This window comes from Macrobrachium nipponense, chromosome 7, assembly GCF_015104395.2.
Source record: "Macrobrachium nipponense isolate FS-2020 chromosome 7, ASM1510439v2, whole genome shotgun sequence".
Taxonomy (NCBI): Eukaryota; Metazoa; Arthropoda; class Malacostraca; order Decapoda; family Palaemonidae; genus Macrobrachium; species Macrobrachium nipponense.
The window spans coordinates 49,120,827-49,146,077 of record NC_061109.1 but is presented as its reverse complement, the minus strand read 5'-3'; the positions used below and the strand labels follow the sequence as shown (position 1 = coordinate 49,146,077).

The 25,251-nt window shown below is 35.0% G+C and overlaps 1 protein-coding gene and 1 non-coding gene across 6 annotated transcripts in view; both read right to left on the bottom strand.

Moving 5' to 3' along the window:
- The window catches only part of LOC135217312 (uncharacterized), a 214,545-nt gene that overhangs the window by 69,357 nt on the left and 119,937 nt on the right, over nt 1-25,251 (bottom strand). For 4 of the 5 annotated variants that reach the window (XM_064253094.1, XM_064253092.1, XM_064253096.1 and 1 more), the window contains one exon: nt 15,736-15,837. The exons of the other annotated variant lie outside the window; for it this stretch is intronic. The gene's annotated coding sequence lies outside the window, so the exon portion shown is untranslated. The remainder of the gene's footprint in view (nt 1-15,735; nt 15,838-25,251) is intronic. 5 annotated transcript variants of the gene reach the window in all.
- Trnal-uaa (transfer RNA leucine (anticodon UAA)) lies at nt 3,218-3,301 on the bottom strand. Its single transcript has one exon. It is a non-coding gene; the product is annotated as a tRNA-Leu (tRNA).

Below are 25,251 nucleotides of genomic sequence, written 5' to 3'. Positions count from 1 at the left end.
TGATTTATAGTATTACACTTGATAAACTAACTTAGAAGACGCTTTATCCTACTATTTTCACACTAATCTTATCACCGATAGTTCACGAACACTTCTAGATATTTCTCAAATTCTAGTCGTATGTTAAACTTGTGATATCTGTTGATTAATCTGACTTCACGCGGGTACGTCTCACCAAGCAAAATGGCTACTACGAGAGCAGAAACGAATATTTTTTGCTTTAAAGCAGAAACGAATATTTTTTGCTAATATTGCATTTAATCAATCCAACATTAAGGCAAATACATTATTATACATTTTTCCCATATATCCCTCGCTACTATTTTTCTCACTTACCAAGGATCAGATACCATGCAGACGAAGGATGGGGTCCTTATAATCCCAGTGCCGGACAGATACTGAAGTTAACACGTCCAAATCCTCGTTGTGGCCAAAACCTCGATATTACAAGTAAAATGGAATCAAATCAAATATAACTCGACGAAATTCGGACGCTAAGACAAAAGGCTTGCTGCCTTACGTAAGGACATCGAATGATCAGAAAGACTACAGAATCACCACATATGAAAATATTAATTTTCCCAATGCATCAGAGATCATTGTTTTAAGGAACTATTCTTGTAAATAAACAGATAAAACTTTTTCTTGTTTAATGCTGTTTCAACCAGTTCTTTTTCGCTGACCTATCAGAAATTCTTTTAAAAAATATACAAACTTCACTAAGAGTATACAACAGTAACATTTCACCTTTAGTGCAGCACAATGTTTTGTCTCCAGTTTCGCCCTTGACTGCTTTTCATCAGCTCATGGGCCATCGCTGTCTGTCTATACACTGGAAATATTCCAGTGTCATTTTCAATTCTTCAGTTGCCTCACACAGCCTTCCGAGAAATGAGCATAAAAATACACGCGAACATAAAGTAGACTTTGACCTTTTCCTAGGTAAAGTGGTACATGACCAGGTTGCCCTGCTTTGAACTGAGTTGTACATTATACATAGTAAGTACAGATACAAAGCATACACAATAAAAAAACTGTCTTTTTCTTCGTTATTATAGTCCTGTAATTCACACAGAAATTTAGAAACTGAGAACTTATTGTTATAGATATAATATATATATTATATAATATATATATAATATATTAATATATATATATATACATATATATATACACTACTATATATATAATATATATATATATATATATATATATATATATATATATATACATATTATATTTGTTATAGCATATATATATATATATATGTATATATACATATATATATTTGTTATGCTATAAATATATATATATATATATATATATTATGCTATAACAATAAGTTCTCAGTTTCTAAATTTCTGTGTGAATTACAGGACTATAATAACGAAGAAAAAGACAGTTTTTTATTTTATATGCTTTGTATCTGTACTTACTATCTATTGAGAACTTATTGTTACAGCACACACACACACACACACACACACACACACACACACACATATATATATATATATACCACATATATATATATATAGAGATATATATATATATATATGCTGTAACAATAAGTTCTCAATTTCTTAATTTGTGTGAATTACAGGATTATGATAACGCTGCTTCTTCAAAGTTTTAAATGGAAATGATTGTGGAATATAAATGGAATGGAATATAAAATTTAGGCCAGGGACCAACGCTGGGTCCTATGAGGTTATTCAGCGCTGAAGGTGAAATTAAGAGTAAATGGTTTTAAAGGTGTAAAAGGAGGAAAACATCGGAGGAAAACATCGCAGGTGCGCTGTGAAACGATTGTTAGGAAAGGGTGGGAAGTAAGATGAAGGAAAGAGAATATGAACAGAGATACAGTAAAAGGATGGAAGAGGTTGGAGCTAGGGGCCGAAGAGACGCTGCAAAGAACCTTAAGTAATGTCTAAATTGGAAATTATTGCGAGACTAACATACGTTTAAGCAACCCATCCAATTTACCGCAGAAAACGGGGGAAAGAAAAAGAAAAACCAAAAGCCAGTAACAAATATCAAAAGAACCTAACGTCAATTGGAAAATATTTGAGCAACCTATATTTACTGCAGAAACAAAAGGAAAGACTTAAAATGACCAAAAGTGCAAAGACCTAAAGTCAAGTTATAACAGAACTGCTGAGGTGCAATGCAGAAAGTCTCGGGAAAGGAAACTGTGAATCACTTTCCTAACTGGGGTATTAGAATTCACTGTAAATTACTGGAGCGAGTCAAGTCATATGAATTTTTAAGCATTTCAGGGAAGCAGTTGTACTTTGCTCATGCTTCATTAATAAATATATATAGATATATATATATATATATATTATATATATATTATACTATATATATATCTATATAGTATATATATTTAATATATAATTATATTACTCTGTTTTTCTTGGGAAGAGGGAATGGAGGGACTATTGCCATGATTTCATTAGCTAGAGTAGATTTGAAAACAGTTTTGCGAAACGCCAATAGTTGTATGCACTCCGTAGGTAATGATGCTTGATGGAGGCAATGCAGTAGTGGTAATAATAAAGTCAGAGATGAGAGCATCATGCAAAAGAGCACAGCATAATTAGGAAAGTTTATGGGCTATAAAAATGCGAACTCAAGGTGAAATGCATAGCTAATGTTCACAGATGAAATAAATGGTACAAGTAATAACGGCAAAACGTTTGAAAATTTCAACAAAAACTAAGATGGTGAAAGTCAATAGAAGTCGACACCATGACTCAGCAATAAGCTATGACCAGTAACAGAGGAATGGACAGGTAAACTTTCACGTGGGTGCTTCGGTGTAAACTGTACGGAAAGTGACAGGAAGAGAAAAGGGATCAATCTTAAGGCAAGAGAGGCGACAAAGGCATCACAACTTTAGCAAACATCGTGGAAGAGGAGTGCATTGGGCGGAATTGGAAAGAAAAATGGAAGTTTATGACAAACTTTTTTAGGAAACAAGTATGATAGGTGCAGTTCAAAAGTACTCTGGCGTCGCAATGAATTTCATCGTCGACACCCTTACACCATAAAAATTGAAGATATCGGCTATATTTATAGCTTGTTCTTGGCGTCAAGCATCTAAAGACTCCAACCGAAGTGCCCAAGCGACTCAAATAACGGCACTGCTGCTCCTTTCAATTGAACAACGATCCATGTCATAAATGAAGGGTTTTGATGCCGCAAAACCCTATGTCAGGTGTGGGGTTCGAACCCACGCACTCATACGAGTATCAGAGCTTAAATCTGACGCCTTAGACCGCTCGGCCAACCTGACCTTACCAACGTTACTACGTTACGTACTAAAGCTGCTGCCAATTTTCAATATCACAAACGCTGCCAGAAGGCTTTGCCCACAACACAAACATTCCGTAAACGCAAACACTCCATTCGGAGTTTTGTCAAATTACGACGACGGTCACTTAGTACATGGGCGTAGCCAGGATTTCAGCCAGAAGGAGGGAGGGAGAGGGGGTGTAGGAGGCGGCGCTCCCCCACACACGCACACAAACACACACCAAAAAAAACTACATATCAACACCGTAATCATTATCTGTATAAAGACGCGTTAAATGTTGCAAAGGAGAGGGAGGGGGTCGCTCCCACACACAAAACCTGGCCTTCGTTTAAACACCATAATCATTATCTGTATAAAGACGCGTTAAATGTTGCAAAGGATTATAAATTGTAAAATATCAGTTTCCCTATTTTGATTTTTATCACTTGACTACATCTACTAGCAAATTTTAAGGAACAGGAGGGGGACAAGCTCCCACCTCCATCTTAACCATTTCCCCCTCCCCTACCAACACCCCCGTAGTGTTGGTTAACAACCATAAGCGGTAACTTCTTTCAATTTGAACTTGCTGCCTTTTAATGCAATTCGAGAGTAATCTTACGTGAGAAGGAGGGAGGGGATATAATTATGACATATACTTTATTTATTTATCTTAACGCTGAATGAGAGAGAGAGAGAGAGAGAGTCTTTCATTTACCTTCGTGTTTTGTGTTCAAAGAAGTCTCCGTAAAAATAAAAATAAAATAAAAATAAATAAATACAAAAACATAATAATAAACGATCTATGTTTACGGCAATTTGGATCTGCCTTTGATTCATTAGTAAATTCATAGGAAAACCAGTAAAAATAAAAATTCTTTTTAGAAAAAGGGAAAAACTCTTCGATAGACTTGGGGCCTCATTAGTCCTCTGACAGAGAATAAGAAAGACTGCAACAGATGGGGTCATGACGTGTCTTTGAACGAATAAGCAACGTTTTTTGTTGACAATAAAACTTAATAAAAAGACGACAGAAGCGACAGACTGAAAATGGAATTTAGGATATTTTACGCAATGAAAGGGAGAATGTGATGTGAATGCTTGTAAAAATAAACGCGAAAAAATATATGACACTGCTTCAAATACCTAATTTCTTCAAATGACAATAAAAATGATAATGATATCAATAATCGTGCTAACCCGAAGGGCTATTTCAAAACTGTCTAGCAAACCCAAATGCATGTATTTAGAGTTGATTGCTATCGTTATGCCGGTTAACGCTGAATTTCTTTTAATAAAAATCTAGTAACATCTGCGCATGTGAAAGTGCAAATAATGAAATACTACACGTCACGTTTGCCACAAAACACAGCCAATGTCACCTCTGAAAAAACTAATCCTGGCGAGTATCTTTTGTCCCCAAGGAAGGCACCAGCACTGACTTTATTACCTGGTGAACAAAATGTATAAAGGACTAACGCACTAAAGTCTACGGGTAAATGGGACAGAAGAACTTCCTCTACGTCGCAATTTATCGCATCCCGGTCGTCATTTCTTTAAGGCTGGGGAAGACGATTCAGCCAATTTTCTCGGAAACTGCTCTCGAGACAAGGCCTCTGAACTACATCCTTTTACAGACTGAGGCAGAAGTTTCTCTCATGGAGGGTAACCTCTTCCTCAAGTCCCTTTCCCTTGCTTATGCACTTTTAGATCTTATTTGTTATTTACTGAATAGGGACTAATTAGGCTTCATTTGCTATTTGTGAATGATTTTATATAATCATGCTGAACCTTCTTTTAGTGTTTTCTTTCTCTTTTTTTATGAATAACCATTTAATTTCGTAGGATCATATAAGCATGTTTATTTCCTTTCACTAATGCTAAAAGAATCACACGTATTTAATAATACATGCATAAATACATACATATACACACACATGCAATCATACATATATACATACACACACACACACACACACATATATATATATATATATATATATATATATATATATATATATATATACATATATATATAATATATATATATATATATATATATATATATATATATATATATATATATATAGCGCGCGCTCATAAGAATAAGTAAAACTATTGTGATTCACAAATGACTGCCTTAGTCGACCTAGAGACATTTCCTCTTCGAACCAGGAACATTAGAGAAAAAATATCTTATGCACGAATCAAACTGTGCTCTTACCGACTAGTCATCTAGAATAAACACATGTCCTCCACAGAATAAATTTAGATTTTATTTTAAGTAGCATCTGAATATTGCACATATTTGTTTTTCTGAATAGAAACTCAAAATGGAGGGCAAAATGCTTCATAAAATACTCCGTATTCTAATCCGAGCTCAATTGAACGAATCATAGAATACATTCGGAAACGAAAATCAGGGCTAACAGATTCTTTATATATATATATATATATATATATATATATATATATATATATATATATATATATATATATATATATATATATATAATACTACCAAAAATGTACGGATTCGGGAGATGGACTCTGCAATCGGACCCCTTCCCTCTCTCACATAAGATTTTCCTGGAGGAAAGAATCACCAACACGAAAAACGACATCTTCGCACTACGCAGAGTGATATATAGAACTGTCTAATCTTCGCCTCCTCACATATACAGGTATCTGATTTCATTCTGTGCCGACATTGCTGCCTATAATAGCGTGACTCATTCCAACAGACTTTTACGCAAGTTAAATAACTTAATAAACAATAGCGCATGGAATAATCTTCAGCAACAAGACAAAGTTTTAAACTTATCCAACACCCCCCTTCCTGTAAATCAACATTTAGTTTTAAATCTAGGCTTATCTTTTGCCCTTATGCCAGACCGCAAAAACAATCTTGACTTCATAGTGGCTTTTGATAAATTCATATCTGACAGAAACTACAGCCGTGAAGAGATATGTTTAAAAGGTGTGTTACTAAATGCTTTAACTGACCTAATTAAGAAATATCCTGTTCCCCGTAGATTTACTATAGCCATCCGCTCGCTAAAAAAGTTAGATATTATAATAAGTAGATCAGACAAAGACGGCAAAATCGTAATAATGGACAAAGACTTCTACCTCGACAAAATCAACCAACTCCCTAGCGACACAAACACTTACGACAAACTGACGAAAAATCCCCTCCAAAACGTCCCCACAGAATTTTTTCGGAAAGTCAGATTAATTGGCCAAGACAAAAAGAGTATTGAAAAATTAGAGAAATTTAAAGTAATTAATCCTAAACTCCCCAACTTTTATGGCCTTCCCAAAACTCACAAAGACAATCTTCCATTCAGACCCATCGTTTCATGTGCCGGAGCTTTCAATTACAAAATATCTAAATGGTTAGCTGGCCTCCTTTCCCCTTTTTTAGGCACCTTTTCTCCCAGTCACTTTAAACATTCGGAAGATTTTTGTCACAAATTCAGAGAAGCACATATACCACTTCACAACATAAAACTTTTAAGCCTTGACGTAGATTCCCTATTTACAAAAGTACCAAAACAGGACGTTCTTCAGTTTTTGAGGGAAAAATTATCCCCCTATTCAGATCATTTCCCATTGGCGCTTGACAAAATAATAAAGTTAGTTGAATTATGTGCATCTAATAACGTATTTTCATTCGGGGAATCATTCTATAAGCAAAAATTCGGGTGTGGTATGGGTAGTCCTTTAAGTCCTGTTTTAGCCAATCTGTACTTGGAATACTTTGAAACTACAGTAATAAATGCAATAAAACCCAAAAACATGCTGTTGATGAGATATGTAGATGATATTCTAACATTTTGGGATAATAGGTGGGACAATTTTAATGAATTCCTTTCAAAATTAAATGCAAAGTTGAATGGGAAAGACAACAAAATTCCTTTTCTTGATGTGTTAATAATCAGGGACACGACAGAATACAAATTTACCATATACAGAAAACCAACGTTCTCACTTTCATACATTCACTAAGAGCCTTACGAATTTGTTTCCCAGATTTCCTGGAAAAAGAATTTGAACTAATTCGTAAGCAACTTTCGTCTATAAAGTATCCTGACCATATAATTGAGAAAGCAATTCACAAAGCAAACGCAATTTTCTACTGAACCCCTCAAAACAAGACAAAAGAGACACCCAACAGTAAAATAAAAATTCCTCACCTGGACAGGATTAAGACAGTGACTCAGACCTTCGGAAAATCTAACCCTTTTGCATTTACTTACCCAAACACCTTAGCCAAATCCCTGATTAACGTCCAACAAAAGACATTACCCAAGGAAACAGGGGTTTATGAAATCCTATGCCAGGACTGTGACCAATCTTACATCGGATTTACAGGAAAATCACTTCCCCAGAGATTAATACTACACAAGCGGTCAGTTAGGTATGGACAACCATATAAATGAACATAACCATAGAATAAACTGGAATTTGTCACGTATAATTTATAGCAGCAACTGCCAGTACAAAAGTCAAATGATGGAATCGGCCTTAATAAAAGAGAGGCCGGTAATGAACATCTCAAAAGGAGCATGGGATTCAGATGTGATCGACAAGGTTTTCATTCAACCAACGCTTAAGAAGTTTAAAGGAAGATTATCAGCGAGGGTGACCTAAATTGGCTTAGCTGTGGATGGATCTCTTGGTATAAATATTTTCCACCTCTGTAAACTATCATCATATCTACCTAGAGAGAAGAAACAGCAGTCTCTGAAATTAGTACTTTTCTCTCATATTTTGGTGTTTTTATGGGCTCCTATTAGATGGAATTCTGTTGTAACAGAACATTTTTACCAATCTGTACTATATACTATATATATATATATATATACTAAATATATCACGTATCGCAGCCAATCTATATATATATATATATATTTATATATATATATATATATATATATATATATATATATATATATATATATATATATATTATATATATATATACATAATTTTTTCACGTACTTCCGCAGCCACTTCTCAAAGTGAATTCATAACAAATTCACCTTGATCATGAAATACATCAAAACAAATTGACGAAGCAAAATTGAAAAAAAAAAATTTGCAAAGCAAAAAATAACCCCAAAAAATGTGAAGCCAAAATGTACGCTTTTTTTATTCACCTTCGGCGGTAACGGCCATAAGAGAAATTCGTGGGTAAGTAAACTGAGATCACATTATAATTTTATAAGCGATAGAAGTGATGGCACAATCGACAAATTCTTCATCGGCATTTCCTTACAAACGCAATGGCAGACGCTTGAACCCCATTTATTTATTTACTTAGGACAAGCGCCAGGCACTGCAGACATCTTCGACCTATCCATTTTATATCTGGATGAAATGATTCTCTAGGCTCACTCGATATCTCCGATGTCATTAATTTGCAACGCACCTCTTCTGGGACCAATACCGGCTATTGGAGTGATCATTATCATCACCAGGTGATGATAATGATCACCAGGTGATGATAATGATAATGCAAATTACCGCCTCTTGAGGCGGTAATTTGCACTCATCTCTTTTCTCCGAAACTCCATAAAGAAAGTTCTATCCTTTCTTTCTATGCTCTATTATCCTACCTGATATTTTTTTTCTTTAAGTACCTTTTGCCTTAATCATTTTTTTCCACCATGTAAATTACATCATCGTTTGTTTTCTGTTCCGTTCACTTCAATTTTCCATTCTCTTATAGGAACACACTTCAAATACCTCTAATGGTGTACATACGTTCTTTATTAACGCCCAATCACACCAAAATCTTGAACAATTTCTAACTCACCTCTGCACAGTAGTTCTTCCCCCATAGTTTTCCACATTATTTTTGTCATTGCTATTATTATTTACTTCAGATTTATAACTTGTATTATTTTAAGTTCACCATCCAATCTTATATCTATCTACTTTCCAATTTAGATGGCTTTCCATTACATAGCCCGAAAACCGCCTACTTATTTCCTCTACCAGATTGCACAGCTCACTTCTCATAAATTTCCATATCACATTCTCTGGATTTCAGTTTTCCGTAAAAGAAAACTATTATGATCTTAAAAATTACTGAAGCTAGAGGGCTTGCAAATTGGGATGTTGATCATACACTCTCCAATCATCAAACGTATAAAATTGCTGCCCTCTAGCCTCGGTAGTTTCTTTTATTTTTATTTTTATTTTTTTATTTTATTCAAGGTTAAAGTCAGCTTTGGCTGAAAGTTTCTTTGATTTGCTTACTTTCATACAGCATTTTACGCTCTACAGAAAACTCGTGCGCATTTTTTACTTGTTTCAAGTAGTGCATCTTCTGTGATATATTTGTTATTTAGAGCACAATCATCTACAGAACGTAGTCATCGACGTTTTCCTTACCGCTTTAACTCCTCCTCCTCCTTCAACTTTCCTCATCAGTCTCTTTCTTAGTATGCCTAGAAAACAGCGCGTGGAATATTAATGGTCAGCATAACAATAGGAAGAGTTTCCGTGACGGACAGATTCAATACGTGTTCCTGACAGGTGCGTTTTGCGGAAGGCGACTGGTGACGTTAACCGTCTCCAACCTACAACAATTATTTTAAAAGACATACTAATGAAAGCGAAATAAAAACAGCTGCGGCGTTACAGTACCTATACCCTAAAGAAATGGAAGTATGATCAAAGGCATGAAACTCAGTGAAGCTAGAAAAATAAAATACACAAAAATTAGCGCTATAAATGGAAAATGATAGACGAAAGTAACAAAAAGAGGAGGACGAAAAAACGCCGACAATTGAAAACTTTACAATCAATAACTCCAATAAAAGTCCTAATAAATAATAATATCTAATTTGATCAGGCCTAGTTTGCCAATGCAGTCTTCTCCATTTAGATCCTGCAACAAACCACAATTAATCTGTTATTCCCCCAACTCTTATCATATGACCGCGTTAACGATATTTATAAGCGCCGCGCTGTTACCTTCAATTATTCCCGGGGTTACTGTTGCCAAACTGACCCCGTCTTTAAGGACTGCGCGTTGCCACTGAGCCTGATTGTAAATCGCCTATCTTCTTTAAACTCTGCGCTCACTACCATGAAATGGAGTATATATACGACATAAATACATATGTATACACACACATGTATGTATGTACGTCTACTTGTACGTGTATGTATATATGCATATATATATATATATATATATATATATATACACATATATATACATACATATAACTACATGGTGCTAAAAATGCAAAACCTGCAACTTTACCAAGTTCAGAAACCTTGAAATATGTTCGCATCCCTAGCAATAGCCTTATGCAAAGTATTACTAAGAAAACATTTGCGTGTGTGGATGTATAAATAATTTTAATACGTTAATGACAGTAAATCATTTGCGCGTATGGATGCATAATTAATTTTAATATAATTTATGTTAATGACAGAATGCTGAATGAAGTTCCAGACTGCATGTAATTTGAAACTAATAAATCAAAATTAATGTAAAATTAATGTAATCATTCGGAATTAAATGGCTAATTATACATTTACCTGGTCATTATTAAATCAAATATGATCATCGTCCGTCTGAAGATGGCGATAAATAGATTGCATTTTTTATGATCACACCAAACAGCTACTAGTCATAAACGCAAAAGCTTCACCTAATTCGATTCAGAAAAGTTTCGAAGTTCTGATCGTGTTCATTTTATCTCACTGTTTCATTCAGTCTCGAGTCTTGTTTACAAGATTTAGTTCTCATCTCTTTGCGATGCTCGAGCGGCGTATTTTAGAAATCTTGGACTCCACACTGCAACGATGGCATTCGAAATCATGAGCGTCAAGGAACTAGAAAAAAAATGATGCATAATAGTATTGGGTATCATGTTACCAAAAAATTACAGCGATATGTTGTAAAGATCTGTTGGACATTCTTTGAACTTGGGAGGTTTATAAATCGAATAAATGATGCATATAAGTGTATGTATGTTGTATTATATATATATATAATATATATATATATATATATATATATATATATTGTATCACACATCAGAAAGGGTTTATGGAGCACTGGATTCATTCACAGTTTCTTACTAAATCAAGTAATACAGGTAAAAAAAAAATGTACAGTAATAACAAGTCCTCTCACAAAATGAGATGTGCGCTACACAATCTCTTCTCCATAAATGGTTTCTTCTGCTGGGCATCCATCACTTGAGGCAAATAGTTATTCAGAAGGAGATGAGAAGCATCTTTGACAGAAGCAGGAGATATCTACGTCCAGTTCACTTTTCATGAGATATATTCCGTTTCTATTTTGTTACCTATAGTAGATTCACATGAACCGTGCATCTGCTGTCTAAGCCAGTCCCTTACGACGCTCCTGATTGGCTGTTGGTAAGCCAATCACAGGCTGGAAACTCTCAGTCTCTCTAGAGAGTTCACATGATGTTCCAACTCTCCTGAAAGACGGAGAAGTGGGACATACATCCTGCACATGCGAACACTCTCGTGAGACTGAAAGTTTCCAACCTTGTGATTGGCTTATCAACAGCCAATCAAGACCGTCGTAAGGGACTAGCCTAGACATCAAATGCACGGCTTATGTGAATCTACTATAGTTCTTTTAAACGTCTTTAAACTGAGACGGTCTAAGCTCAATTCATCACGCTTTTACGTTCCTCTGTGAAGTTATGGGTACCACTGAATGACTGAATGAGAAAATATTCCTTTTCTGAGCATCAAATCTATCAGTACGACGGACTCGCTCCCTGATAAATCACCCTTCCATCAAAATGTGATCAGTCGACTTTTTCTGCCAAATAGTACTGTCAATCTAAACGTTGCTCCCAAGAGTTTTATTATTTATTTATCTATTTTTAGCGCATCCCGAGCCAATGCGTAAAAACTGTCAACTACTGAGTCTTATTTGGTGCTTGGTGACCTATTGTTCACAGCAGCCGTACAAGCAATAGTACCGAAATTTATAATTTGGTTTACTTTTCATTTATTTCATAGGTAGTCATCAGACTAAAAACAGGAAAACCGCCACTTTGTTCCGTGGATAAAAGTCATATTTCGATTCCTGCCCTTCTTTACATCTTCGTCCTCAGACGCAAAAGAAAATATAAAAGGAGAAAGAATTCGCAACGTCACAATTATATTCATCCTCAAGCTTCCCCTTCCTGTCAGAGATTGGAAGATTATTCGTCAGACATTGACGGAATGATCGGTCCTTGGTCAATCTAAAGATATAATACTGGGATTTTAGCATTAGCCTTCGGTGGGAAAGGGCTACGAGAAAATCGGATTTCGAGAATGGCTGAAGAATTTGATATAAAAAACAAATCCGTAATGCGAAACTGACACTCGGGAGTGCGGACTCATATGGCCATCAGCCATGAATAACCTTCGTCTTAACAGAATATGTATTGCGTTATTCTCTCTCTCTCTCCTCTCTCTCTCTCTCTCTCTGCACCTGGGCATGACGAGATCTTCAAAGAGAAAGAGTATCTCAAGCACTTTGGGGTAAGTGAGAGCGAAGCCTTGTTCTCAGACCGGATCTCCGTTGGCCACCTTCTTGAGAGGACAGGGAGGAGACGAACTGAAGGAGCACACAGCAACCCTTTTTAATTGGCAGGGAGAATGTTGCTCTTTTATAACGCCTCTTGCGCAGAGAGAGAGAGAGAGAGAGAGAGAGAGAGAGAGAGAGAGAGAGAGAGGGACCTCTGTGCAATCTACTTCCATGTGAGAAAGATAAATAGGACCTCTGGGCAATCTACTTCCATGAGACAGAGACAGAGAAAGGACCTCTGGGCAATCTACTTCCATGAGAGAGAGAGAGAGAGAGAGAGAGAGAGAGAGAGAGAGAGAGAGCAGGATGTGGGAGGTCTTTTAACTTCAATTTCTTGATGGCGAGTATAGAGGGTTCGTTTTTCTTTATAAACTCATAACATTTATGGAGTAGGAAACTCTCTGAGGCCTTCCCGAATAATCTCGAAGATGGAGAATTTCCGGCGAATGACGAGCAGTCTGTGGTTTCCGCAATAGTTGTAAAAGTAATGCAGTCTAAATTTCCAAGATGGTTCTGAATAATAATAATAATAATAATAATAATAATAATAATAATAATAATAATAATAATAATAATAAATATTATTATAATTATTATTATTACTACTACTACTACTACTATTATTATTATTAATGACAAAATCTTGAATAAAAATTCGTCTGATTCTAAAATCCAGGATATTTTCCTTTCAAACTAATACCCAATTTGAAAGCCTTCCAAGCTAATGCTCCTAACCATAAATCTTAAATATTTAAGGGAATGCTGAGAGAAAGTGAAGAATCTGATAAAGGTATCTTCTAATGCCAACGCAACTAAAATGATTCCTAATGATATGACGCTGCTTCCGGCAAACGGTCAATCTTTTGATATAGAATAACATTCCCTAATAACACCACAGACTTCTTTTCGAGCGTTACAAGAACTTCTTAGAGAACATTCAGGAATCCCAATCCTAGAACCTTTTTTTAAAATAATATGCTTGGGGCTCAACATTTCCTATCTTCAGAATATCGTATCACTTCCTTAAACGTCTTGTGAATTACGTTTGTTAAACTTCTAATGGTGTCTTTTGCATGATAGGAGTTTCAAATTGGGTGCGCACTGCTGAGTGCTCTTAATTAAAATCATTAACGAAACCACACTTATAGAGCAATATGAAGATTTTGAATAATTTAAAGAGCAATATGATGATTTTGGAACATTTAAAGAGCAACATGAAGATTTCGAAACATTTAAAGAGCAACATGATGATTTTGGAACATTTAAAGAGGAATATGAAGATTTCGAAACATTTAAAGAGCAACATGATGATTTTGGAACATTTAAAGAGCAACATGAAGATTTCGAAACATTTAAAGAGTAACATGATAATTTTGGAACATTTAAAGAGCAACATGATGATTTTGGAATATTTAACGAGAAACATGAAGATTTCGAAACATTTAAAGAGCAACATGATAATTTTGGAACATTTAAAGAGCAACATGAAGATTTCGAAACATTTAAAGAGTAACATGAAGATTTCGAAACATTTAAAGAACAACATGATGATTTTGGAATATTTAACGAGAAACATGAAGATTTTGAAACATTTAAAGAGCAACATGAAGATTTTGAAACAATATTTATAGAGAAGTATAAAAATATCGAAACAACATTTAAAGAGCAACATGAAATTTCGAATTTCGACAAACTAGCCAAGAGAATATACAAAATACTTCTTCAACTGAATTTTTACCCATGAAATCATGAATATCAGAGAGAGGAGAGAGAGAGAGAGAGAGAGAGAGAGAGAGAGAGAGAGAGAGAGAGAGAAAATTAAAACACCCAAATGATGGCACAGAGAAGAAAATCCGATTAATACTGCAGGAGGAAAGGCTTTAGAGACAAATCAAGCACGATGATGTACAGAGGAGAGGGAAGTAAGCCAAGACAGAGAGATGAAACAAAATATTATTACTAAATTAATAGGAGTGACTCACGAAGTGTAATCAAAGGCAATCGCATTAAGTAAAAAGAGGGTATCTATTAAAAAAAAATGGATCGCAATGAACTTGACAAATTAACCGCTTTAACAAGTGATGCGCAAAATCAGTCTTAAGAAAAACGAAAGGAAAACGATAAAGATAATTAAGTTCTCTCCCGTTGACGTTAATGCCGAGTTCCAGCAAATTTCCAGTGGAAAGGGAACCAAGAACCCTATGCTATCTATAACTTACACAGAAAACGAGTAAAAGATGTCCCTAAGTTTCTTCGGCGCAATCCAGTATTCTGTACATTGTATAATACTGTATGACCCGTCGCCCATGAAGCTTTCAGCCAGGGCCAGGAGATGGCATGTGCAATAGCGTTGCCAGACGCACGATTATGGCTAAATGTAACTTTAAATAAAATAAAAAGTACTGAGGCTAGAGGGCTGCAATTTGTTATGTTTGCTGATTGGAGGGTGGATGATTAACATAACAATTTGCAGCATCCTAGCCTTAGCAGTTTTTAAGATCTGAGGGCGACAGAAAAAAAAAAAAAAAAAAAAAAAAAAAAAAAAAAAAAAAAAAAAAAAAAAAAAAAAAAAAAAAAAAAAAAAAAAAAAAAAAAAACAAGCTCTTGTTATACTCATCCGAGTCCTAAAAGTCAAACTCATGAAAAGGTTCCTAAAAACAGGTGAAAGGATATTCTAGAGCTTCAAGATGCGAGGTAATTGATAATTCAGACAATTCCTACTGAATCTCAAAACGAATGCAACGCAATCTGAACGGAACTAGAATTACTACGGCGAATTTCAGTTAAAAAAAAAAGAGAAAAAAAGAGAGAGAAAAAAGCCACACTGAGATATGTTACTGACCTGTTGCTCTCTGCTCTTGGAACCAGTGCTGGTAATCAAGTAGACCCACAACGATCCCACGCAACCTTTTGTTCTTCTATTTAGGTCAGAAGCCACACAGTACTGTAAAAGAATATAAACAATCTATATTTAACCATTTTCTAGGATAAGGTGCAAAATTTCCAACGACGGTTAACAGTAAATGATCATAACTACAAGCAATTAAAACACAAAAGCAAAATATTATACGTACTACGTTTTGAAAAGAATGGAAAAGAATACAGATTTTAGGCCAAAGGCCAACAGCTGAGACCTATGAGATCATTCATCGCTGAAACGGAAATTGACAGTGAAAAGGTTTGAAAGGTGTAACAGGAGGAAAATCTCGCAGTTGCACCATGAATCAATTATTAAGAGAGGATGGGAAGTAAATTGGAAGAAAGAGAATATGAACGGAGGTACAGTTAAAGGAATGAAAGGAGGTAAGTTTTGAAAAGGCTAACAATACAAAGAAAGATTCAGCTGGTCGCTGTCACCAATAAATTTAAGATTTTGACACAAGTCAAAAGACTTACAGAGGAGGATGGTGCTTAGACCATATGCATGACCACAAACTTAAGGTTAAGTGAAAACATACGTCATTGCAGTCAACATGAAATGCCCCCGTCATGTGCAGCGTTTATATATAATCTGGTGATACCCTAATCCACCCCAGTGACGTTACGGGCACTAGCTAGTCAAGTCGCGCAAATCCATCTGTCACGCTGAAGCCGCAGGCAGATTTGGGGTGAAAAATACTGATTTATTTATAATAGCGGACTTGACGTTTATGAACAATATGAGACAAATGGATTTAGTGCATTAAGGAAACAACATATTTTGGGAGGTCAATAACCCTTCACCCCTTTTAAAACTAATTTTTTTATAACGGTTACATCGATATATCATCTCACCCTTTGTCTAAAGCAACTCCATTCATTCCTTTTACTGTATCTTCGTTCATATCCTTGAACTTCCATCATACTTTCCTCTTCTTACACCTTACACCTGTAAACCTTTATACTTTCAATTTCCCATTAGGCGCTCAATGACCTCCAAGGTCCCAGCGCTTTGCCTTCGGCATATATTTTATATACCATTCCAATCGCCATATTTATTATTACTGGATTTATATAATTTCTAGCAGATGACAGATCTTCGACTCAGCGTTTCGGGTTTCTTCATAATTCAACTCCTTGAAAACTAAAAGCATCATGAAATCTGTTCTGCAGAGAGGTGATGGCATTATGCAACACAGGCGTTTGTAGTCTGCATAAAATACGCCATTATTTAAGGAAAGCTTCGCTGTTGCATATTCGATGGCTCAGGAACAACCTACGATCGTTGTTGGAGAAGAGTTAAAATATCAGGATCAGAGAAGAACGCGAATACTGAAGATTATGAGGTAGGAAGTTTTTGTTCACTCAGACATGAATCTGGAAATGAAACTGTGACAGAATGATATATCAACGCGATGCCAATAAAACAAAGATTAATTATGAAACAAGCATCGTTCCTTCTTATCAAGAAACAAGAGCAGTTCCTTTTTTATAAAAAAAAAACAAGCACAGATCCTTTATATAAAGTAACAAGCACAGTTCCTTTTTTATCAAGAGACAACAACGGTTCCTTTTTTATCAAGAAACAAGAACTGTTTCTTTTTATCAAGAAATAAGGACAGTTCCTTTTCATCAAGAAACAAGAGCAGGTCCTTTTCATCAAGAAACATGGAGAGTTCCTTTTTATTAAGAAACAAGAACAGTTCCTCTTTATCAAGAAACAAGAACGGTTTCTTTTTATCAAGAAACAAGAACGGTTCCTTTTTTATCATGAAACATGGACAGTTCCTTTTTATCAAGAAACAAGAACGGTTTCTTTTTATCAATAAATAAGGACAGTTCCTTCCTATCAAGAAGCAAGGACAGTTTCTTTTCATCAAGAAACAAGAGCAGTTCCTTTTTATCAAGAAACAAGAACAGTTCTTCTTTATTAAGAAAGAAGCACAATTCCTTTTTATCAATAAACAAGAACAGTTCTTCTTTATTAAGAAACAAGCACAGTTCCTTTCTATATTGATCCGATGATCCTAACTTAAACTTTCATTTTCGCAAACAATGAAAGAATCTTCTAAAAAATCTCTGACCTCATCAGAGTAACAAAGATTTAATAACTTGAAATAACAGCTGCGTATCACAATAAACATATAGCAGGTAAAAAATGAAAATACTCTCTTCAGAAAACATTCTATTAAATGAAATACTTTTAATGTTTTGTTCGCTAGATTAACAAATTCCTTTCCGGCTGCTGACAAGAAGAATATCCGACTACCACATCCTTTCGCGGCTCAACGACCTTGGGCTACAATGTCACCAGGATAAAGGAAATTTACAGACAAACATTCTCTGCGAGTGTGCTCGCACACACACACACACACACACACACACACACACACAAAGAACTAAAGAGTAAATGATATGGCGATGGTTAGCCTAAGTGAAATTATAAATCAGTGTTTTGAATCTGAATGTCAAACGTGGTGCTGCTTTAACCGCCCGTTCTTGCACAATCATTTGAACTGAGAATTAAACTTCCTCTGAAGATAATACGGCGCAGCAAGTTACTGACTGAAACAATTAAAACCTCTCTGCTAATGGCCTTCATACAATTCCTACAAACTTGTCAAGACGAACATTTTCCTAACGAAAATATCGGCGAGATCCTATAGTTATACTAGCCACTAATTGCCCTCTATAGATTAAGAAAGAATCTTGGAAAGTCTGTAATATTTACTGCATTGGAAATAAAATTCCAAGAATACAAGGACGTCAGGTTCTGCGATTGCATTCTGGAAAAGGGTGAACCTAATTAAGTCGCCGACACGCCACACGGCCCTTTTTAAGCCTCCGAATTAGGTTTTCTTAAAAGAAAACTCAGAAAATTGAAGGTCGTCATTCCACATTTAAATATATAATGGAAATTATGCATGCAGTCTTTCCTGACATGAATGTCGCATGACAGACAACAGATTACTTGATCTAACTGCCTCAGCAACTACCTAAAATATACGATTAATAAGAATCAACTCACATCTTCTTGTAAAAACAGCAGGAATTCTGCAGGTTTTCACTGTTATTTATTATAGAGGAAAATCACGCAGGGTTTCATTAGATTTGATTATTTTTACCCTTTAGCATAATAATAATAATAATAATAATAATAATAATAATAATAATAATAATAATAATAATAATAATAAAAATAATAACTGGATTCTAGGCAGAATCTTTAGACCTAGGCGCAGTAAAATTAAATTCGCGGGCTAACATTTACATATACAATAAACAAATTAAAATTAGTTTTTATTTACAATTTTTTTTAACAATAAGCACGTCCTTTACTTATTTAATTTCCCTCCTGTGTGAACGTGCATTTGTGCGCGTGTGTGTTTGTGGGGGTGGGGTGGGGGGGTGGCATATGTGCCCTTCTGAAACGTGTTCTTAATACGTTTCCAATTAGGTCGCCTTGTCTTCGAAATAATCGAAGTTATTGCATTTAAAGTCTGAGGAATATCAAGATAAAAAATGATACCAGTAAAAACATAATGCCATACATAACTGTGGACTTTTAATCACACGCACACGCACACACACACATATAGATATATATAGATATTATATATATATATATATATATATATATATATATATATATATATATATATATATATATATATATATGCGCGTGTGTGTGAGACAATGGTAATGAAATTAGCTAACCGAGGCATGCTCCAATCTTGCTCAAAAACATGGTCTTAATATACGGTGCAACAAAAAATATCTTCCCTACCAGTCTGTGTGGCGTAACGTCTGTGTCTAAAGGCTGCCAGTAATTCCAGCGTACACGATCGTAACTGAGCAAGCGTAAGCCTTGTTGAAATGGACTGGATCCCAGGGGATTTAAAAGTAATCAGAGCTCGTCACGTCGCAAACCCATTAGGTAATATTACGTGTTTGATCTCGCTGCCGCAGCAGCTGGCTGCAGTCGGATTTTCACTCTTGTACGTTGCAGTGCAGTAATTTTGAATCCAAGGGGTAAAGATAAAGATAAAAAAATACAACAAAATCAAACGAAAAACAGAAGAACTGATTCTACTGTGGCACCAGACAGGTGGCCCAGTATATGGAGAACATCACTTTTTTTTTTTTTTTAACTGCCCCAGTATATGGAGAATATCACTTTTTTTAATTGCCCCAGTATATGGAGAACATCACTTTTTTTTAGCTGCCCCAGTATATGGAGAATATCACTTTTTTTTTAAACTGCCCCAGTATATGGAGAACACCACTTTTTTTTAACTGCCCCAGTATATGGACAACATCACTTTTTTTTAACTGCCCCAGTATATGGAGAATATCACTTTTTTTTAATTGCCCCACTATATGGAGAATATCACTTTTTTTTAATTGCCCCAGTATATGGAGAATATCACTTTTTTTTTAATTGCCCCAGTATATGGAGAATATCACTTTTTTTAATTGCCCCAGTATATGGAGAATATCACTTTTTTTTAATTGCCCCAGTATATGGAGAATATCACTTTTTTAAACTGCCTCTATTGTGGCACCAGACAGGTAGGCCAGCATACGTAAAATATCACTTCTTTTTAAAAAAGTGACTGCAGCACTAACCCCTACCAAAAGACTCACCAGTCTGATAATAATTAGAAACGTATCCAATCCAGTAAAATTCGCTGACTGGATCCGTCAATGAATCTCAGCTCTAGAGTACCTGTATGTGATTAACAGTTTTTTTGTAACAGTTTTTTTTATGAAAACGAGGCAAATTCAGCTTATATAATGGTTCATTTTCTCTCAGAGTGGGAGTGGGGTTAACAGAGTTCGCGTAGTTGTTCCTCTTCTCTAAACTTTGACCTTGAATCAAAATAACAGAATTGAAGATTTAAAAAAAATTTGAAGAGACAGAGCAGAAGTTCAATAAATCACTGTAGTCAACGTCAACGCTCCCCCCTGGCAATAAAAATAAATAAATAAAAAAACAAAAAAATAAATAAATAAACTACGATCGAGCAAAAACCACAGAATATATATATATATATATATATATATATATATATATATATATATATATATATATATATATATATATATATATATATATATATTCTGTGGTTTTTGCTCGATCGTAGTTTATTTATTTATTTTTTTGTTTTTTTATTTATTTATTTTTATTGCCAGGGGGGAGCGTTGACGTTGACTACAGTGATTTATTGAACTTCTGCTCTGTCTCTTCAAATTTTTTTTAAATCTTCAATTCTGTTATTTTGATTCAAGGTCAAAGTTTAGAGAAGAGGAACAACTACGCGAACTCTGTTAACCCCACTCCCACTCTGAGAGAAAATGAACCATTATATAAGCTGAATTTGCCTCGTTTTCTTAAAAAAAACTGTTACAAAAAAACTGTTAATCACATACAGGTACTCTAGAGCTGAGATTCATTGACGGATCCAGTCAGCGAATTTTACTGGATTGGATACGTTTCTAATTATTATCAGACTGGTGAGTCGTTTTATATTATCAGACTGGCGAGTCTATATATATATATATTATATATATATATATATATATATAATATATATATATATGATATATACATATATATATGTACGTATATATGTATATATACATACATACTAAACTTCCAGGTCACATTAGTGCACTACGTCAAGAGACTTTCAGCTGCCCAACTGTTTATTTATAAATCTTACTCCGACTACAAATGGATAAAAACAATTTTGCTACTTTTTACGCCAATCCTGTACTGAAGATCCACTGGGCATTATTATACCTAAGTCATGAATCAGTATACTAGTAGTAAGAGCAATCATCATTGTAACGGAGTTATCAATCACAGAATTCATCAACCTAGCTAATATGAAATGAATTTATCAGAACTTCACGTCTAAAATGTTTTCATGGTATTATTAACAATAGCAGGACTCAATGAAGGCGTCATAACAGGCGTTTACTTACTGTTTGAGCAATTAGTCGTATAAACCATGTACTTACTATTTTATCCATTCGTCATAATAGCCAATTACTTGCTGTTTTATCAAATCTAATCATGCCGTAAATTCATCAAAAGGAAAACTGAGACAAATGACTATTTATAGTGAAGTAAGTTTTTTTCTAACATTCATATTATAAATTATTGCAAAAATTCAGTATAAATACTTCAGACCGATAAGTATATAAATAGACGGATACATAGATAGATAGATAAATAGACGGATAGATATATATAGATAGATAGATACATAGACAGACACATAGATAGATAGATTTAGGAATATGTAGATCGACATAGATAAAAAGATAGATAGATAGATCGACAGATAGATAATTAGATGGATAGATGGATCGACAGATAGACAGACAGACAGATTTATAGATAGGACGATAAATAAACAGGTATATCAAGAGATAGATAAATAGACAAATATATCGATATATAGATAAATAGATAAATGTATCGATCGAGAGATAGTGAACATAAAGATCAATATATAGGTAAGCATATGGATAGATATAGCAATATACAGACAAACAGATCGATATATAGATAGAGAAATGGATAGAAAGATCGATAGGCAAACAGATGGATAAAGAGACCAACCGACAGATAAACAGATAATTTAAAAACAAATATCTCGACAACTATAAACGTGTATAAGAAAAGGCCCCATCGCACAAGATGTGATCCAACCTCCAGCTTACTCGGGTCGCGTGCAAGATTTTCCCCTCACGCATAAGTTGTAAAATTTATATTCGTAACTCTTAACGTAAATTAAAACGTGCTAAAATCTATGGTCAAATAGTCTTGCTTTACCAACGAAAATTAAAATAAATATAATATTTTACTAGAAATAATCTTTCTGTACTGTTTAACATGCACATTATTTATTTGTTGCATTTCCATTCTAATAAATAAATCATAAATATCCAATCCTGAAATTCCTGTATCTTTAACTCAACGCAAAACACCTTTTCCAGACCTTTTTAGTCTTTACGATAGACCTTTCCTATCCCCTACAAGAACAACAACAAAGTAGTTTGTAGGCTTACTCCCCCAGTAAGCGATAAATATGCTGTTTTATTAGATAAAATAATTTTTCTGTACTGTCTAACATGCACATTATGTATTTTTTCACATTTTCATTCTGAAAAATAAAATAAAAAATACCCTGTCCTGAAATTCTCGTATCTTTTTTTAACTCACCACGAAAATCACCTTTTCCAGACCTTTTTACATTCTTCCACAGACCTTCCCTCCCCAACCCCCAACAAGAAAAACAAAGTAGTTTGTAGGCTTACTCCCCGAGGAGGCGAAAATAATGTTACTATAGTAGATTCACATCAACCGTGCATTTAATGTCTAAGCCAGCCCCTTACGACGCTCCTGATTGGCTCTTGATAAACCAGTCACAGGGATGGAAACTCTGTCTCTCTCGAGAGTTCACATAGGTAGAATGTATGTTCCACCTTTCCTGAGGGATACTATTGAAAAACGTATCCCTCAGGAGAGGAAGAACATATATGTGGACTCTTGAGAGAGGCTGAGAGTTTGCAGCCCTGTCATTGGCTTATCACCAGCCAATCAGGAGCGTCGTCAGGGACTGGCCTAGGCATCAAATGCACGGCTGGGGTGAGTCTACTTTTTATAGGCCTCCATCTAAACAAACGCCTCCCCCAACGCTATCGTGTTATGGAGAGGATCGACGACGGCAGGAAAAGGTATAGGCGGTCGTTCCTGAGCTGCTTATGCAAATTGAATAGGATTTAAGGCAATGCGGCTCTTTCTGTCATACCTTTTCCCAGGGAGATCGTCGCGTAATTTGGATCTATTTCCATTGCTTGCTCATTTATATAAGTGCAGCTCATAAAATCATTCTTAGGATAAAGACGTTTATTCATTATATATATATATATAATATATATATATATATATATATATATATATATATATATATATATATTATATATTTCTAAATGGAAATAGTAAATCCTAGGATGTTTCCCTCTCTTCTACAATGACACTGCAGAAGCACCAAGCACTGATTGATATATATATATATATATATATTACACACACACCACACACACACTACACGTGTGTGTGTTGTGTTTGTTGTTGTTGTTGCATATATAAGGAAATCCACCACTCAGTTGATATATACATACATACACAAATATGTATATTATCCATATAATATATATATTATTATATATATATATATATGATATATATATATATATATATATAATGTATTATATAAATATATAGCACGTATATATATCCGTGTGTAGATTCCCTAGAAGACTGTCATGAGACCGTTAAGAGGATTACCTCCACATCCCACTGGTATGCTTCCTTGTAACTGAGTGTTTCGACTCAAGCGTGATACTTTTGATAATGTACAGAACGTGAAATGAACTCTCTCTCTCTCTCTCTCTCTCTCTCTCTCTCTCTCTCTCTCTCTCTCTCTCTCTTGTTCAGGATGCTTTCAAGCAACCTAATTCGCCCACTAATTTCTAAACTGACTTGCAGCTTCTAATTCCTTTTTCGGCGGGGAACGCGAACCATTTCCAATAGGTCATTATTAGTTTGAGAGAGAGAGAGAGAGAGAGAGAGAGAGAGAGAGAGAGAGAGAGAGAGAGAGAGAGAGACCTTACCTTACAGACCTTACATCTTGTTCGGGTTGCCCCAGGTCCCTCAGTGTGAGGCACCTCAAATGTCTACCAGAGAGTTGCTAGTACATCTTCCGGTATATTTTGCATCTTCCAATCTTGGATGGTCTGGGATGCAGTTTAGATATTTGTCGAGCTTATTCTTAAACACATCTACGCTCACTCCTGATATATTCCTCAGATGAGCTGGCAACGCATTGAATAGACGCTGCATTATCGATGCTGGTGCGTAGTGGATTAATGTCCTGTGTGCTTTCCTTATTTTTCCTGGTATAGTTTTGGGCACTATTAATCTACCTCTGCTTGCTCTTTCTGATATTTTTAGTTCCATGATATTTTCTGCTATTCCTTCTATCCTGTTTTCCATGCCTGAATTATCATGTAGCGTTCTCTTCTCCTTTCTAGACTATATAATTTTAAGAATTGTAGTCTTTCCCAGTAGTCAAGGTCTTTAACTTCTTCTATTCTAGCTGTAAAGGACCTTTGTACACTCTCTATTTTGTGCAATATCCTTTTGATAGTGTGGGTACCATATCATATTGCAATATTCAAGTGGACTACGAACATATGTTTTATAAAGCATAATCATGTGTTCAGCTTTTCTTGTTTTGAAGTGCCGTAACAACATTCCCATTTTTGCTTTACATTTTGCCAACAGAGTTGCTATTTGATCATTGCATAACATGTTCCTATTCATCATCACACCAAGGTCTTTAACTGCTTCCTTATTTGT